Genomic DNA, 19,638 nt, shown 5'->3' on the forward strand with positions numbered 1-19,638 from the left:
GGTGAATGGGGAGAAATGAAGTATACTAGGGAAAACTATGCTGATGTAAAAAGCAGAAGATATCATTTAAAAAAAATTTTAAATAAACCATATTAATTTATCTATAATTATAAAAATATTATAATTTTATTTTAAAAGGAAACAAAAGTATCTAATACCTGAAGACAGGAATGAGACATAGAGTAGAAAAGTGAATATGTAACTGGCTGAATAACAGTTTCAAAAAGTAATTATTATTTGTTTGATATCTACTTTGCAAGAAGGAGGGGTGTATTATAAGGATCTATCTTTGGCTCTGTATTGATGGACATTTTCAACAGGAGTTGGATGAAGGCACAATCTTGCTTATTAAATTAGTAGATTACAAGAATAGGTAACATACTGGAGAAAAAAAGAGTAGACCAAAAATGATCTTAGTCCCAAAAGAAAAACTTTCAGGAATATTACAGCCAAATTCCAAAACTCCCAAATCAAAGGGAAAATTCTAAAAGCTGCCAGAAACAAACAATTCAACTACCAAGGCTCCATAGTCAGGATCACACAGGATCTGGCAGCATCTACATTATGAACTAGTAGGGATTGGAAATGTTATTCCGGAATGTAAAAGATCTTGGTTTACAATAGAGAATCAACTATCCAGCAAAACTGAACATCCTCTTTCAGGGGAAAAGAAGGACTTTCAAGCTTTCCTGGTAAACCACAGAGGGGGCAGATGAGAAGGACTAACTATGAGGAACTTAATGATATTGAACTGTTTGTATTCCTGCATGGGAAGAAGATACTGATAACTCATATGAACTTCATTTATAAGAGCTGTTAGAAGGAGCACATATAGTCAGGGCACAGGAAGGAGTGGAATATAATGGTAAAATAAAGTAAAAAGATGGAGTCAATGAGTGATAAAGGAAAGTACTGGGAGGAAAGGAAAGGAGATGAAGAAGAAGCTAAGAAATTTCACATAAGAGTCAAGAAAAAGTTTTTTCAATGGAGTGGAAAGGGGGAATGAGTGAGCCTTCATTCTCTTCAGAAATGGCTCAAAGAGGAAATAGTATACACACTTTAATAAGGTGAGGAAATCTATCTTGTCCTAGAGAAAAATGAGAAGAAAGGGATGGGATAAGGGGGAATGGGGGGGGGAGGGGAAGGGGGGAAATAAGTGATAGAAGGAAGATTGAGGGAGAAGGTACTCAGATACAACACACTTTTGGACAGGGCCAGAATGAAAGGAGAGAGAGAATAGAATAAATGAGAGGGGGGAGGAATAGAGTGCAGGTGCAGCTAGTAATAGCAACTGTGGGAAAAATACTGAAGCAACTTCTCTGGTGGACTTATGATAAAGAAAGTAACTCACCGCAAAGACAGAGATATTGGAATCTGAACACAGACTGAAGTACACTTTTTTTTCCCTCTCTCTCACTATTCTTGAATTCTTGAGGTTTCTCATTTTCTTGGGGGGGGGTTATGTTTACTCTTATAACAAAATTATTGTAATAATAGTAATAAAAAATTAAAGTTCATTCGCAAAAAACTTAAAAAAAGAATGATCTCAGCTAAAATGAACTAAAGAGAAACAAGTTTAATATAGATAAATAAAGTTATATACTTAGTTTCAAAAATTAGCTTCATAATAAACAAGGGGACAGTTCCTGTGAAAAAAATATCTTGAGTTTAGAAGAATGTAAGCTCACTATAAGTTAGAATAAAAAGGTAACCAAATAAGGTAATATTACTTGAGGCTTCATTAAAAATTTTGGTGTTTAGAACAAAGAAATAGGGTAGCTAGGTGGCAAAGTGGATAGAGCACCGGTCCTGGAGTCAGGAGTACCTGAGTTCAAATCCAGCCTCAGACACTTAATAATTACCTAGCTGTGTGGCCTTGGTCAATCCACTTAACCCCATTTGCCTTGAAAAAACCTTAAAAAAACCAAAAAATAATACTTTTGCTATACTCTCCTATGGTTAAGTTACATCTGGAGTATTCAGTTCTGGCTACATTTGGGGAAAATATAGGCAAATTAAAGCATGGCAACTGGGATAATGAAAGGACAGGAAAATGTACTGAATCAAAGGAAAAGATAAATTTGGATATAAAAGAAAAAAATTCCACATAATTAGAACTATCCTAAAATGGAATGGGCTGTTTTATTGAGATGTGGGTTACACGGTCTTTAAGATAGAATGATGGTGGGGTGGCTAGGTGGCGTAGTGAATAAAGCACCGGCCTTGGAGTCAAGAGTACCTGGGTTCAAATCCAGTCTCAGACACTTAATAATTACCTAGCTGTGTGGCCTTGGGCAAGCCACTTAACCCCATTTGCCTTGCAAAAAACCTAAAAAAAACACAAAAAAACACACACAAAAAAGATAGAATGATGGTTATTTTATTTGGTGGTTTGATATAATTAAATTCTAATAATATATTAGATAGCTTCTGATGTCCTTCCTTCACAACATCTGTGATTCTATGATACTGGCAAAACCAATCTCAAAATCTAAGCCACTCTGGAATTGTTATAGACCAGAAAAGAGACTTCAATGAATGAATCAAGTATTTAGGTGCCTACTATGTGCCAGGAAGATTTTTGCTTGTTTTGAAGAATGCTAGTTTAAGGCATCTCTGTCAATTATTTAAAGACTGTAGAAATCAAAGAATTCCCCAAATTCTTAGTTCCTTTAATAATACTGAAAGTTAAAAATGAAATTAATTTATAACTGTTCTTCATATTCATATAATTAATAAAATAATTATGAGTTTGAAAGGTGAAAAATCAGTTAAAAGAAAGGAATGAACAATAATGTATGTTTCCACAAGTCAAACATGTATAAATCTACAGTAGAAGAACTATTTGAATCTTACTTCACATCATAAAGCAAATTCTTCAAATAGACCACAGGTAGCTTAAAATGTCAGATTAAGGGATCTAGATTCCTGTATTTAAATAAGGTACTTTCCAATACTTTCTGTATTCTTTACATTCTCTTCCTGTAAGCTCTCAAATACCTCAAGGTTTTTATCATTCTAAAACCAAGGCATTAAAACTCATTCCTCCTGATTCATATCTGCAATTGCTTACTAGTTCTTTTTTTTTAACCTAGATGAACTACTATAATCTAAGCCTCAAATGGTCAAAAATCAAACATCAGATTGTCTACCTTTACTTCTCTATAACAATGAACTTTTTTTCCCCAAATATACTAGTACAATATCTTGGGATACCGTATTTTTTTTGTCTCCTAACACTCAATCAGGTATGAAATTCTATTCATTCTTTTTAATATCATATAGTAAACCCTTTCCTTCTGTTTAGTCCCAATTATCTTCTTAACTATATGGCAAAAGGTTCTTCTTGCAGCTCTTCCTTTTCTGCATTCTTCAGCAAATTAATGCAAATTTTCAAGGATCTATGATTTCCTTATTGTGGATACTTTGTCTACCAAAGCAAACTGCAACCTCCCCCCACCTCCCCCATGACTTAATGGGTGCTCTTTCAAAGGTGTTCTGGCTGGAAAGGTAACTCTACAGCCAATCAGATGAGATGCCTCCAAATTTAATTGAGCTGATCCTTGGGACCACAAACAGTTCAGCATTTAGATCTGCATTTAAGCTCTTAAGACCTGCTAGTTATACCCAGCTAGCTCTGCCTTTGAGAATCCTGTGCAATCTCCCACCATAATAAGGCCCCATAGAAGGACTTCAACACAGCAGATTAAACATATTAAAATACTAAATGCATTATGTCAGTCTCTTGCTCAAAAAACTTAAATAACTCACTGCCTACAAGTAAAGTCCAAATTCTTGGCCTAGCATTCAAAAACTTCTATAATCTGGTAGTAACCAATCTTAGTTCCCACTGTTTTCCACTAAAAATGTGTGTGTGTGTGTGTGTGTGTGTGTGTGAACAGATATTGTCAACTAGGTGTACTACTAAAGGTCTCTTAAATTCAATATATCCAAACAAGGCTCATATTTTTTTCCTCTTCAAATCTTTCCTATCTCCTGATTTCCCTGTTTTAATTTAAGCAACTACTGTCCTCCAGGGAACATAGACATCCTGATCTGGAACCTGTCTTATTAAATTTCCATCTTCTTCATCCCTCAATCCAAGCAATCACCAAGTTTTCTTAATTCTACTTCTACATCTCTTAAATTCATCTTTTCCTCTTCACTACACAGCCATCATCCTAGATTAAAATTAATTCATTTTTTAAAAATTTATTTTTCAGGCGGCTAGGTGACGCAGTGCAAAAAGCACCAGCTCTTGGAGTCAGGAGTACCTGGGTTCAAGTCCGGTCTTAGACACTTAATAATTACCTAGCTGCGTGACCTTGGGCAAGCCACTTAACCCCATTGCCTTGCAAAAAAAACTAAAAAAAATTTATTTTTCCAACTACATGCAAAGATAGTTTTCAACATCCATTTTTTGACAAGACTGAGTCCCACATTTTTCTCCCCCCCTTGAAAGTGAGTAATCTGATATGTTATATGTGTATAACTACATTAAACATATTTCCATATTAGTCATGTTGTGAAAGAAAAATCAGAAAAAAAAGTAGAAAAATCAGGAAAGGGGAAAAAATGTAAAACATAAAAGAAATTTTAAAAACAGAAAATAGTATGCTTTGGTTTGCATTCAGATTTCATAATTCTTTTTCTGTATGTGGATGTTATATTTCTCATTAACTTTTAACTGGACTATTTCATAAACTTCCTAGTTTCCCTTGACTCCAGTATCCCTTCTCTCTAATCCATTCTATCACACAGCTAACAAAGTGAAATTCCTTTTTTTAAATTAATTTAAATAATATTTTATTTTCATTCCAATAACATATTATGGAATTCAAAGGCTGACCAATACCACTTCTGTGCTCAAGTTCTGAGTGACTCCCAGGTCCCTCCAGGTTAAAATGCAAATTGATCAGTTTGACATTTAAAATGCTTTACAATATGACTACCTTTCTTTTGAGGTTTTTTTCAACCTATATCTTTTCTCCATGCTCTCTACAATCTACCCAAATTTTGCAGGTCCTAATGAATGACACTCTGTCTATTGACTCCCTGCCTTTGCCCAGGCTGTTTCTCCATGCTTTGAATGAACTCTTGCCTGACAGCCATCTACCTTCCCACCTTTTTTCAAAGTTCAGCTCAACTACCACCTCCCAAAAGAAGTTAATCCTGAAGCTCATCCTATATTTATCTTTCTCCAGTGCTTTGAATATATAAGGTATCCCAAAACTTTTAGAGTGGTTTAAGCTATTAGAGTTTAAAATTGAAGTAAAACTTTTAACTTCTTTAACACCTGTGTTGTTTCTGAACTCCTACTAGAATGGAAACTCTTTGAGAATAAAAGCAGTTTCATTTTTGCCTTCATATAATCAACATGGCCCAGAGATAGTCATAATAATGTTTTTTAAATAAAGTAAAAATTTAATTACAAATGAATTTAACTCAATTTAAGGACCACTTCATATCTCTCCAAATGCCTAGCACATAGCAATTATTCTATAAATATTTTTGACTAATTATAAGAGAATAAGAACTAAAGAAGTACCACTGTATCTCAACCCTATGAAGACTAAAGTAATTCCATAACTTTCTCTACTTACATTTTAATTGGTAAGAATAAATGAACATCTTTATATGTGATTTAGGGTAATGATAACATAAATATATCACATGCAAACAGCTGTGAAAAAAATACTCAGAAAGGTCAGAACTATCTCTTAAAAAGCACATATGTAGCCTGTGAAATTTGGAAGTTACTTATGGGTACAATTAAAAATTTTCTCTCTTTTTAGATGATGAGGGTAAAATAATCTACTCCATCTCCTTTTGACTGAGGGGAAAAAAAACACCTATCTAGTTCATTGAGCAACCAACTGTGCTCTTAGGATACTTTCTAATTGGCACAAAATTAACAGCTAAAGTCTGAAGAGCTCATTCCAATTTGTTTCCTAAAGTACTTTATTCATGGGATCACATTTGAGCCTTATAAAATAATGTGAAGCAGGCAGTAATTGTGCTAGTATCCCTAGTTTTACAGCTAATGAAACTAAAGCTCAGGAAAGTTGAATGACTTGCCCATGTTCAATCACAGCTGATATCAGAGATAGGTTTTAAAGCCGAGGCTCTTCTACTTCCTGGTTCAGTTTTCTTCCTATTACTTCATAGAAAATTACCATTATGTCATAAGGTAATGATCTTAGCTAGCAAGCTTAAACAGATACATCCTAAAAATGGCATGAGGTGTTGGGGGAAAGAAATACCATTTTCATCTGGTGAGACAAGAGCTCTTTCAACAGTCTAGAATGTTTAGGTGCCACATAGATTGGTACTAAAGAAATGTATCTTATGCACATTTTAAAGTCATCTTATGCTGTAAATAGTATTTCTGAATTTGTATTTTATCTCTTCTTTTTTAAACAAAGTCCTCAAAATAAATTTGACTCCCATCTAGACAAGTACCAAAAAAAAAAAAAGAGAAATTAAGTGCCAAAAAAAAAATCAGAATACCAAGCAAGAAGGGGAAATTAGAAATTAAAAGTTTGAAGGAAGGTCAATGAAGTCAGGGAGCCAAAAGCTCGTTCATTGGTTGGGAAGATTCAGGAGGCAAGGTTTAAAACTGAAGTTTAATGACTAGTGAAGTTAAATAACAAAAGCCTTAGGACTGAAGCCTAAGTCCCTAGACTGACTTTCTAAGTTGAATCTTATCCCTCCCCCTTCTCTCCCCCCTCCCCAATTGTGCCTCTAGAGGTATGAAATTCTAAGAGCCACACAAGAGTGACCCAAACAAAAGCATTTGCTCAGCATGTTTTCATTAATAAAAAACAAGTCAGAGATTCTAAGATGCAACATTTATTGAGTACCTCCAAAGTAACATACTCCACTAAACTAAAGTAATATAAGAGTAACTGAAGTGAAGCTTATATTTCCAAAGGAAAGAAACAGTATCTGTGCATATGAGTAGTTTATACAAAAGAGAAAGAAAGTAAATACAAAGTAATTGGGAGAGGAGTAGAGAGAACGGGGAGAAATCAGTCAGTGTATCCTAATTATATAGCATCAGAGCTATGCTTTTAGCAAACTAGGAGATAAAAAAAGAGATTTCCAGGCATAGGAGAAAGTCTGAAAAAAAGTTAGAATGTTGCCTTTAGGGGAGCACCAAGTGCAGCAGCTGGGAAGCAATGCAGACGTGTGAGGGGCAGTCTCACCTGCCATCAATGTGCAAAGACAAGCAGGCTCTGAAGGACTTTAAAGTAAGAGGGAAGAGCTCCTATTTCTTTTCCCTAGAAACAATTGGGAGCAATTCAAGTTTCTTCTTAAACAAGGAAATGACAGCATTATCAGACTTACACTGTAATTGCCTGCACCAGAGAAAATAAGATTCTTTGAAAATCTGACTATTTGCCATCCCATTGTAGTCAACAGTATGAAGAAAAAAAAATCACCAAACTTCCCAGCTTTAGTCAATTTTTTAAATATAAAAAAGGAAAGCCCAATGCTTATCTGTAAAGTATAATGAAAATGATTTTTTTGTGGTTATATAAATATCTTATTTTGTTTTCCAATTACATACAATGGAAATTTCTACCAATCTTTTTTTTTGGCAAGGTTTTAAATTTACATTTTTTCTCTCTCCCTCCCTCCTATGGATGGATCAAAATTGAATGTGTTATGAGAGAAGAAACATTCAAAAGGAAGAAAGAAACCATTAGAGTTAGCAGCAAAATTACATAATACAGAAGACAAATTTTAAAAATTGAAGATAATAAGCTTTGGTCTTTGTTTAAACTCAACAGTTCCTTCTCTGGATACAGACTGTATTCTCCAACTGTGATTTTCTTTATGCACAAATATATTATTACTGATCCACCATGAAAAAGGCACATCCTTCCAACTATGGTCATGGATGTGTGCTGATCAATCGATGATATTTTATCCTAGTATATTTGTGAATAAATAGCATACATTTCTTAGATGGTTATCTGTGGCCACAGAATAAGGAAAAGTTAACAAAAGATAAAAACCTTACATTCGTGGATTTTTCAGCATCATTCACTAATCAAATCCAAGTAAGTGGTCCCAACTAAAAGTGTTAATCATGTTTCAATCACATCACTTTAATTATAATAATAACAACCAACATATATAGAGTTTACTATGTGCCAGGCACTATGCTACAATTATTGTCACATTTTATCTTCTGAAAAATATCAATAGCAGGATCCTCATATTGTTCAGTTTTACATAACTAGTTTTAAATTTTAAATCCTCAAATCTGGGCGCCTAGGTGGCGTAGTGGATAAAGCACCGGCCTTGGAGTCAGGAGTACCTGGGTTCAAATCCGGTCTCAGACACTTAATAATTACCTAGCTGTGTGGCCTTGGGCAAGCCACTTAACCCCATTTGCCTTGCAAAAAACTTTTTAAAAAATCCTCAAATTTGATCATTTACTAGCACTGATGAGAATTTTAAAATGATATTCTCAAAAGACCATTGAGCTGTCACCAGAATGTATCAGTGTAAAGTTCAGAAAATATGTGAAGAATGTGTACACAGTGAAAATTTAGACCCACACACGACTTGATTTTTGTTTAAAAAACCCCAGATAATAAATTTTAAAAGATATGGAAATAAAAGATAGCCATTAAAGGTTTACAGGCAAAACTTAAAAGAAAGTTTCACATTATTATGTGGTATATTTTTACAAATGTACACTAAAATAAAAAATGTTACTTCATGGAAATTTTAGAGTTGAATGGAAAAAAATATTTCCTTAAGAACTCAGACACTGTATTCTATAAAACAATATACATGACTACAATAAAATGCAGAAACTGTATAAAGGATTCTTTGTGTAATCACTAAAATATGAATGGTTTGAAAATTACTGCAGATTGTACAGCAGAAGCAATTCATCATAAAAAAAGCTTTGACAGTATGTTATATGGTAAAAAATAAATGCATTACATAGATAAATCTACCTAGTTTGGTGAAATATTTGTCCTAGATACTAGAATAAGTCATCAATCACTGCTCCCTATGTCCATTACCAGCCCCTTTCCAGTCTCCAGTGCCATCCAGCTTTAGGAATAGGAGCCATATCACAGAATGATAATTAGTTATAGGCTAGATGCTACATCCAAACCTAAAATGATAAGTCTGTGCTGTTTTAACCATGTTTACATTTTAAAATTTTGTAAGTGAATCTATAAAATGGAACAGAAATATTATTCTATTCACTTGAAACTGAGCATTAGAAACTTTAAAGTTTGCACTTAAGCCCCAGAAAATGTCATCTTAAAAAAAAAGTATGATTTGAATTCTACCCCTTCTCTAAAACATATAAAACTTTTACACTAGAGTAAGTTTCAAACATACAAAAAGCTGAACCATATATGTATATATATATAACACAAAATAATTTTACCTTAAATATTTATAGTATATTACAAAACCTAAAATCCAAGTCAATACCAGTTATACAAAGACAGAAAATATATGGGAAATAGAAACTTAAAATTTTAAATTGAGATCTGTGGTTGGTATATTTCTCCTGTTCTATATTATATGTATGTTCTAAAAAGCATAAATGGATGAGGAAAAAGTCACCTTGTCCTACTGCAAAACATATACCCAAAGTCAGTCAAAAACAGAAAGAGGGGGGGGAAAAAAAGAAAGCAATCTGATAGAAAACAGAATTAGACTCACACTTTAAACCATATTTCACAACACATTCTAAATGGATAGATGACCTTAATTTTAAAGATCACACTAATTTTTAAAATTAGAAAACAGATGATATAACCTCACAGCTACAGGTGGGGAGTTGTACTCAAATAAGGGAAGGAAAGAATTACAAAAGATAAAATAAACAGCTGATTATATGAAACCAAAAAACTTCTGCACAAAATCAATGTACCTAGGATAAGAAGAGAAGCAATTAAATGGAAAATTAGATCAAACTTCTCTAAGGATCTGATCCTATCTATTTATTTTAACTATAATGGTCAAGGTTTATATAAACAAACAGTTCTCAAAAGAAATATTAGAAAATACTAACAACCACTGGAAAGAATGGTCTAAATCACTCACAATGAAAGAAAAGTAAATCAAAGCAACCAAAGTTTCACCCAACAACTTGCAAATCAGCAAAGATGACAAAACATGGAAAGAATTAATGTTGGAGGGCTGTGGGAAGATAGGAACCCTAGTGCATAATTGCTAGAGTTGTGAATTGGTAAAACCATTTTGGAAAGCAATTCATAATTATGTAATATATCCAATCCTTTTGACCCATAGATTCCATTACTGGGTTTATACTATTATGGGAACCATTGGTCAGAAGAAAGTGCCCATTTACATAAAAATATTTGTAATAGCAAAATATTTGTGATAGCAAAAATAGGAAACAATAAAGTAAATATCATGAGGAATGGCTAAACAAAATATGATTTAAGAATATAATTGAATATCACTGTGCTAAAAGAAATGATAAATGTGTTAAATACAGAGAAGAATGGAAAGAGCTACATGAACTGAGGCAAAGTCAAAGAAAGCAGAGGCAAGAAAACAACACACATAATTATACAATGTAAACCGAAAACACACACACACACACACACACACACACACACACACACACACACACACAGACAAAATCAAAAATGAATGTTGCAAACTTATAAAGAACACAAATGGCTTGAAAAAAAATGAGAGCACAGACCCAACTCATCTCTTCACAGAAGTGAGAGAACCATGCATGTTGAACTTTTTCCAATGGATTGATAGGTTGTGTTACCTGTTATGACTTTTTGAGAGGAAGAGGGGAAGAATACTAGGGAAAACCATGACAATGTGAAAAAAAAGACATCAATAAATATTTTTTTAAAAAAATCCTGTATTTACAAAAATACTCCTAGTAGCATCTGTAGTAGCAAAGAACTGGAAACAAAAATCAATGTCCATTAATTGGGGAATAGCCAAGCTCTGATACAGAAATGTGATGAAATATTACCACACTTTTAACATTATAAGACTATGAAAAATTCAGAGAAATGTGGGAAGACCAATATGACTATGATGTAAGTGTAACTAAAAAACCAGAATTGGTCACTGTACAATTTTGATTACTGCAAAGACTGAACCTAAAGAAAAGCTGAGAAAATTCACCTTCTTCACTTTTTTGACAGAGGCTGAAGACTACAGGAGTATAACACCAAGTAAAAAAAAGGTAAAGTATAATTGATGTATTGATTGATTTTCCTGAACTCTTCGTTTACTCTCTTTTCTTTTTTTAAAATCTTTTTTTAATAAGGAATGGCTAACTGAATAGGAAAGAGGAGAGGGATAAAGTCAGAAACAACATATGAAAACAAAGGACAAAAATAAATATTTAAAAGAACACTATAAGCACCTTACCCAGAGTCATAATGATACTGGGTGTCATAGCTGGGAGCTGAACTTAGTACTCCAATTCCAAATCCAAGCATTCTTTCCACTCTGCTATGCTGTCCAATGAGTTAACAAAATTTGTCCAATTTACTTTCAAATGGCTAACATATTGTCCTCTTCTCTCCAATCACAGGGTCACCACCATCACCCTAAATTAGGTTCTTTCCATCTCTCATCTGGATAAGTCTCTCTAATTCCATATTTTCTTAATAATAATCCACAAATATGCAAAAATCATCTTCCTAAAGCATTGGTCTGATTTTTATCCTTCACTACTCAAGAAGTTTCAGTGAGTCCATGTGGTCCTTAACAGAAAGTAAGATTTCCTTTTCTAGGTCTTTAAAGCCCTTTACAATCTGGCTTTTATGTTACTTTTCAGACCTACTGCATACTATTCCTTTTCACACATCCTATCAAACTGACCTACTTTTCCCTTCAAGAAAACAACTCATCTTTGTAATTTTATTTAAGCTGCTGCCTATGCATGAAACATTTTCCTTCCTCACTGCTACCCCCTGAACTCCCTAATCCCATGCAAGTCACATCTAAGGTGCCACCTTCTACTCAGAATCTCAAAATACAAAAGGATAGTTTAATCATGCCCTTCAAAACTTTTATGTAAACTTTATATTTATTTATATGGGTATATTATATTTATCTAATAGAAAGTTTTTTATTTTATTTTTTCCAATTATGTGTAAAAATAATTTTCAATATTAATTTTCTGTAAGATTTTTGAGTTCCATATTTTTCTCCCTCTCTCCCTTCCTCTTCCCCCACCCCTTGATAGTAAGTAATCTGATTATATATTACATATGTACAACTATGTTAATCATAGTTTAAGAAGATCAAAACAAAGACAGAAAAGAAATGAGAAGGAAAAAAATCATAAAATTAATAGATGTGGATGTCATTTTCTATCACAAGTCTTTTAGAATTGTCCTTGATCACTATTCCCTTTAATTTAGAAAAAAAACAACAGATATCTTATTGTCTGATCTTGTTATCTCTTATACTTTTTGTTTCTTCCTTAAGGATGTGCTTTCTCTCTCATCACACTCAATTTGGATCGATGTACAACATGGAAACAAAATAAAAACTGACAGATTGCTTTCCATTGGGGGGGGATATAAGATTGGGAGAAAAATTGTAAAACTCAAAACTCAAATAAAATCTTAAAAAAAAAGATAATTCCAAAAGAAAAAAAAAGAATTGTCCTTGATCATTGTACTGAGAATAACTAAGTCTATAACAGTTGATCATCACACAATGTTATTTCTGGGTCCAATATTCTTCAATGCTGTATTCAGTTTCTTATGGAACAATAGTATTCCATCAGAATGTGTGGGTTTTAAGGACAGGGTTATTTTCAGTTTTGTTTTTGTATCAGCAGTACAGAGCACAATTCCTTGTACACAGAGAAAATGCTTAATAAATGCCTGTTGAATTTTTAATTGGATTCAGAACATTAGTACCATTGACTTCCTTATCATATCCAATCTACATTTTGAATTCATTCTCTCTAACCTGCAATTGCTTCCATCTTTTAAATATCTTAAGTTGTTCAGCAAGTTCTTTATGTATCCCCATCATTCCCTTTTAACAATTTGTCAGAGCAAATTTAGAGACTTCAAAATATCCTCCTCAAGAGTGGCTCTCCTGTCCAAGTCTCACTTCCTCTGTAGTTTTACCTCATTATATCCTACCTAAATTCTCTCTGAACCCTTTAAATAATGTTGTCCCAGAAATCTGGGGTGTATGGCAGACTATGCCCTGTTTTTCTCTCCTTCATTATCACAAATTCTTAGATAGAATGCTCACTTCCATCCAAGTTTCTTTCATTTCTACTTCAGCAACATGAAGCTCTTTGTTAAAGAGAATTGGGGTGGGGGGGCTAGGTGGAGCAATGGATAGAGCACCGGCCCTGGAGTCAGGAGTACCTGAGTTCAGATCTAACCTCAGACACTTAATAATTGCCTAGCTGTGTGACCCTGGGCAAGTAACTTAGCCCATTGCCTAAAATTAAAAAAATAAATAAATAAAGAGAATCAGGAACAAAATACTCCTTTCCCTTAAGTTCTTCACTTTTGAATGATAAAATTATTGTTAAGACAAATAAAAATATATTAGCCACTTTACTTATAGCAGAAAGTCCAGAATCGTATTTCAATCAACTGTCCTGCGTAAGCCAATCTAAATCCAAGCATTTGAATGGTGCAAATGATTGATCTGGCATATGCTAGGGATATAAAGGGATACTTTGAATTAACTTGAAGGGTACAATTGTTGAGAACACTTCCAGATTCCAAGCTGGTAGTCCGATTCAGTCACGTGCTGACCACATTTTGATTCAGTTGTATATCAAGACTTTCCCTTATCCAAGAATATCCACTATAGTTGCACAAGGCAAGATATCACCTACAACTGTCATCAGTTCTTGTGGAAAACAAAGGACAAACAATAACAACAGTGATCAGTGATCAGATCACTAGTACAACAAAGAAACCTTTAAGTTCTAGCTACCTATGTGGGAAAAGGCCTTCTATCCATCAGTATCACTGAACCCCCCAGTAGCCTGTAGTTCTACTTGTTCTGTAGTCCTCTCCTGTGAAATTCTATCTGTACAGGAGTCTAATAACCTCAACCCCCCCCCCCCCCCCCCCCCCCCCCCCGCAAAAAGCCTGACTACCCACTCAGACTTCTTCCTTTGTAATGTACATACACTGACTATAGCCAAGCATCCCACCTTTAGGAATTACCTCCACCTTTCCTTTATAGTCAAATGTTCCATCACTATCTTCTAAGAACTTAAATTCTTGATTAATTTTCTAATTTCAAATTCCAATTCTTAATTCATTCTCTCCTTTCAATCCTCTGGAGATAAGATCATTTGCTTGAACTTTCATGAATTTTATGCTTTCCCAAAACTCAAGTCAAACTCAACTATTTCCTTCTTAACAGAAACGGAGTAGAGAGAACCTCAGACTTAATTTCTATAGGAAAAACTTGGGCCAGAAGGGTTGGGAAAGAAAGACATTTGGAAACCTGAGAGTTGTCACAAACTGAGAGGCATCTAAAGAAATAAATGTGGATACACAAAGAAGAGAATTGTAGTAAACATGGAAACAAGGGCAAGAAAATACTAAAGCATGGAACATTACTAAAAAAAAAGAATGTGTGAGTTCTGAGATAAATAATAAATTCATGCTGATGAAGAAACAAAGGACAATAAAAAGTGGTTCTTATTTCTATCAGGGTAAAAGTGAGGAATAAGAAAGGGACAGCTCTTTCAAGCAAATTAAAAATGGATAGGATGATGATAATCAAAATAGATAGCAAGGCAGGGAAAGTCTTATTTTTTTCCCCCTCCACCTAGAAGAATAGCTGGAAGGGCCTGAATAAAAATGGCTAATAGGGAATTGATAACCCAATTAAATAAGAAGAGCACAAAAGTCACAGGACCCAAATGAATAACATACTAAGGTTTAAAATGAACTGACCTCTTGAAAGGAATAGATGCTGTTAGGACAAAAGAACAACATACTGTCTCAATTTTCAAAAAAGAAAAAAATGGAAAGAAAAATAAATCTTCAAATCATAGGCTAATGAACTCAGTTCCAGATACTAGAAAAAGTTTAGAATGTATTATTAAAATATGTTTGGTGAGTTTCTATCTAAAGAAGGAAAAAAATGGTCATAAAGAGCTACCATGGATTCATCAAGAATAGATCAGGACATTTACCTAAAAAAGTCAGTGACAAAATATTTACAGCAGCACTATTTGTTGTAGCAAAATAAATGTTCATCATCAATTGAGAACTAGCTAAACAAAACTATACACAGCTGTGCTAACATATTACTTGACTGGGAGAAACAATGAATAAATAGCTAAATGGAGGAAAACATATGAACTGAAGTAAAGGGCAGTAAGGGAGAATCACAAAAATAACATACAGAAAGACCAAAATGACACAAATGGAAAGAAAACTATCCCCAATAAAATTGAAATTAAATGCTATGAAGTTATAATGATCTAAGAGGCTTCTAAGAAGAAGAAACATTTCCTCTTCTGCTTCTTAGGGGAAGGGGGAGAAATGATGGCAAGTGTGAAACCCTACAGTTAGGTAACACCAGACTTTCTCAGTACAGTGGTTAATTTAGTTATGATGAAATGGCTTTCTTTCTTTTTGATAGCCTCAAAATTACCTCAGCTCAATGATTTTGAATACTCAGTTGCCAAGATACAAAGAAAAAAAGAAGCTTTTGGAACTTGAGAATGCTCAACAAAGCAAGGACCAAGCAAGATTCCAAGAGACTGACAGATACCCATTTCTGTTCAAGATGCAGAATAAGTCATACATTTTCAGATGCTAGCATTATGGTTTGACTTTGAATATTTGTTAGGAGGGTTTTTTCCTCATCAGATACAACAACCCTAGACTTTTGCTGTTTTTCCATCACGAGCAATTCTTCAAACCCATGAACCACACAGCACATTAGACCCTTCTAGCCATCTTTCCTCCTCCTCTATCTCTCCAGGTCAGTTCAAATTCTTGTTAGTTGTTTCCATGATACTATCTCTCCATCTCATCCTCTGCCATCCTTTTTTCCCCCTTTTACTTTCAATCTTTCCCAACATCAGTGTCTTTTCCCATTTTATGGTCAAAATATTTAAGATTCAGCTTCACATATTTGACCTTCTAATGAATACTCTGAATTTTAAGTATTGACTGATTTGGCCTTGTTGTCCAAGGAATTCTCAAAAGTTTTCTCCAGAAACAATTGGAAACATTCAGTTTTGTGGCACTCAGCTTTCCTTATAAATTCAAGTCTCACATAGATGCTATGTATCCTAATTTACAGATGAGGAAACTGACGTACTTTGAAGTCAAGTGACTTGCCCAAATGAACAAAGTTAGGAAATATCTGAATCTGAATTTGAACCCAGGTCTTTCTGACTCCAGGCCTAGTGCTCTATCCATTGTCCTACACAAATGCCTGACAGAGACAAAAAAAATTTTTTTAAAGAGTGTTCTTGAGGTATCTATGTTTAAAATTTTGAAGAAAACAAAAGTAACACCATAAAAGAGGATAAAGAGAGATAAAGAGGACAACTTTGAAAGATCCTTGCTGAATTTATTCTATATTTTAAAAGAAATGCAAGCTGTATATAAAAAAATCCATCCAAAGTTTCATATACATTTTTTCTGTTCTACTATGTATATGAAAATGATCATTTTATTTGGTGTTTTAAGTTCAAAATAAAAAAATTAAAAACATTCCACAAAGGATCAAATAAAAAATTAAAATATAGTAACCATAAATTCTAATTCTGCAAAAAAAAAGTTTGTTTTTCCTTTAAATCAGTGGTACAAGCATAGGATTAGGTAAAGTTGATTTAATAGCAGTTAATGTGGGGGGAGGAAAAGAACTAGTATAGTTCACTGACTAAAAATTTAATGTGGATCAATACTATGAAGTCACTGTCAAAAAAAGAAGATAATTTTAGACTGCATCAATATTAACCTAATAAATTCATTCATTCACTCTAACATTTATTATGCACTTAGTATATTTTGGGCTCTAAGAATAAAGACAAAAATGAAACAGCTTCTACTCTCAGAGTGTTCCCATTCTACTGGGGGAAAACTATATGTACATAGATAAATACTATACATATATATCTATGTATACATATATATGTGTGTGTGTGCGTGTGTGTGTGTATCTATAAATATATATATATATATCATTTATCTATAGGTGTGTGTGTGTGTGTGTGTGTGTGTGTGTGTGCACACAAATTGTAAAAGACTTCCAGATGAGATGGATGTCTACACAGAAAAAGGCAGGCAGCTAAGTTTTTCAATTACCTGCTCTAGTAAAAACCTCAAAGCGACTGTGAATTGCATAATGATCAAGAAATCCAATGAGATTTTACAGTAAGTGACTTCTTTTATCCCAGGATGGCACAAAAAGTTAACCAGAAATCTATGAGCAATAGGAAGGGGGCTACCAATAAGACAAGCACCAAAAATGGCAAACTGGCTAGCAATCAATGGACCTGGAGACATTTATACTTTAAATGTTCTGCAATTGGAGGCAACCATAAATAATTAATAATAATAATAATGTTTGTACTACATTTTCAAAGAAGACTAAGACATCAGGGAGGTGATGCTACAACAAGGATGTGAATTAGATTTGAGTGAGGAGGTGCTGTGCTAGATCACCAGCCTCAATTTTTCCTCCAGAGCTATCTGTGTACAGTGTGTACAGTGGTCAGATATGAATCAGGATGAGTCTGGAGATGGCCCTAGTTGCAAGGCAATCTGGATAAAGTGACTTGCCCAAGGTCAAGAGTCAAATGCCCAAGGCTAGATTTGAACTTCTATCTTCCTGACTCTAAGATCAGTGCTCTATCTACTGCCATTACCCTATCATGCTTCTCCAAAGAACTTAACTTGTGAACTTTTTGTAGTTAACTTTGAACTTTATATAGTAACTTGAAAATCTCTTCAGTAACCTGTGAATTAAAGCCTAAGCCTTTCTTACCTCAAAAAGCCCCCACTAATTTAAAAACTAATTGATAGAGTAGTTGCTGATCTATATCTGCAAAAGTCACAGGTCCAATTTTATTTAAAGTAAGTAATTTAGGAAGAATTTAAGAAAATGGATAAAAATTAATTCCATCTTTTATTATCAATGGAAATGAACAATGGTTAAAGAGAATGTGCAGGCAACTAACTAAAGGCAATTCTCAGGCCTGCCAGTTTCCATTTATTCTGTTAAACTCTACTTCATAGGTTAATTATACTCTCTTACATCTTAGCATTTTCTGTACAAGTGTGTTGATCTATACTGTTAGTTTATATCTGACAACTGTATGAAAGCCTTGAAATTTGTTCTTACACTCTGTATTTCTTAAGTTGCTTGCAAAACTTTATACATGTAGTTTTTATGAGGAAAAGTAAGGGAGGGAAGGGAAAAAACATTCATTAAGCTACTCTATCCTAAGCACTATACTAAGGGCTTTGCAAATATTATCATTTGACACTCACAATAGTCCTGGGAAACAGGTATTATTATTATTGTTGTTGTTATTATTATTATTATTATTATTATTATCCCCATTTTGCTATCAAAGAAACCACAGCAGTCAGAGACAAAGTGTTTTCTTTTTTTTTTTTTTGCAAGGTAAAGGGGTTAAGTGGCTTGCCCAAGGCCACAAAGTTAGGTAATTATTAAGTGTCTGAGGCCACATTTGAACTCAGGTACTTCTGACTCCAAGGCCAGTGCCCTATCCCCTGCGCCACCTAGCAGCCCCCGACAAAGTGTTTTCTTACCCAGTGTTACCACTAGGAAGTGTATGAGACTGGCCTTCCTGATTTCTAGCCTGGTGCTGCCTCAGAAGAGTATTTATCATATTTAAAGGAATCATTTTCATATTACTTTGTAATCAGCCTACAAGGACTTAGTAGGCAGCCAGGTAGGCAGGTCTGGAGTCAGGATACTTCCTCTTTGATCTACAAAAATATAAATAACAGTATCTTTTTCTCAGAGTGATTAAATAAATATTGGTGAAGAAAGCTTAATATATACTTCTTACCTTCTTTCCTACCCTATGCTGCCTCTGTCCAAAACATCTTTACAGTAATAATTGAATTCTCTTCTCTTCCTTCCTTTCCAAAATTCATTAAAATCTGATTGTTTTGGAATAACAGCATAGATTTAAAAGTGGATTGGATTCCTTTAGGCACATAATATTATATATATATGTATATGTATATGTATATATATATATATATATAGTCTTCTCTTTTTTACAGATGCAGAAACTAAGGCAAAGACAGGCTAAGTAATTTGCCCAAGATTATAAAGACAGTAAGTAACAGAATAGGAATATGAATACAGGTCCTCTTCCACTCAATTCATATTTGCTTACCTCAAATGGAACTTTGGGCCCTATATATTTTATCTTCCTCACTGTGAATGAATTGACTGCATGAAATCTTTCCAGGCTATTGAAGACTACAGATTTGGACTTAGAAAATGGAGAAAGAACAGGTGAGTGGTGTCCATCCTTCATGACAAATGGGTTCACAGGCAATCTCAACATCTTATTGTTGTCTTTGGACTCCTCACTCTTCCCTTACCCATTTAGCTGATTACCACCTTAAATATCTT

The 19,638-nt window shown here is 33.9% G+C and overlaps 1 protein-coding gene across 2 annotated transcripts in view; it reads right to left on the minus strand.

Annotated features, from left to right (window-relative positions):
* NDUFAF2 (NADH:ubiquinone oxidoreductase complex assembly factor 2) overlaps nucleotides 1-19,638 on the minus strand; it is a 238,018-nt gene that overhangs the window by 216,673 nt on the left and 1,707 nt on the right. The gene's annotated exons all lie outside the window — the stretch shown is intronic.

This window comes from Macrotis lagotis, chromosome X (assembly GCF_037893015.1).
Source record: "Macrotis lagotis isolate mMagLag1 chromosome X, bilby.v1.9.chrom.fasta, whole genome shotgun sequence".
Lineage (NCBI taxonomy): Eukaryota > Metazoa > Chordata > Mammalia > Peramelemorphia > Peramelidae > Macrotis > Macrotis lagotis.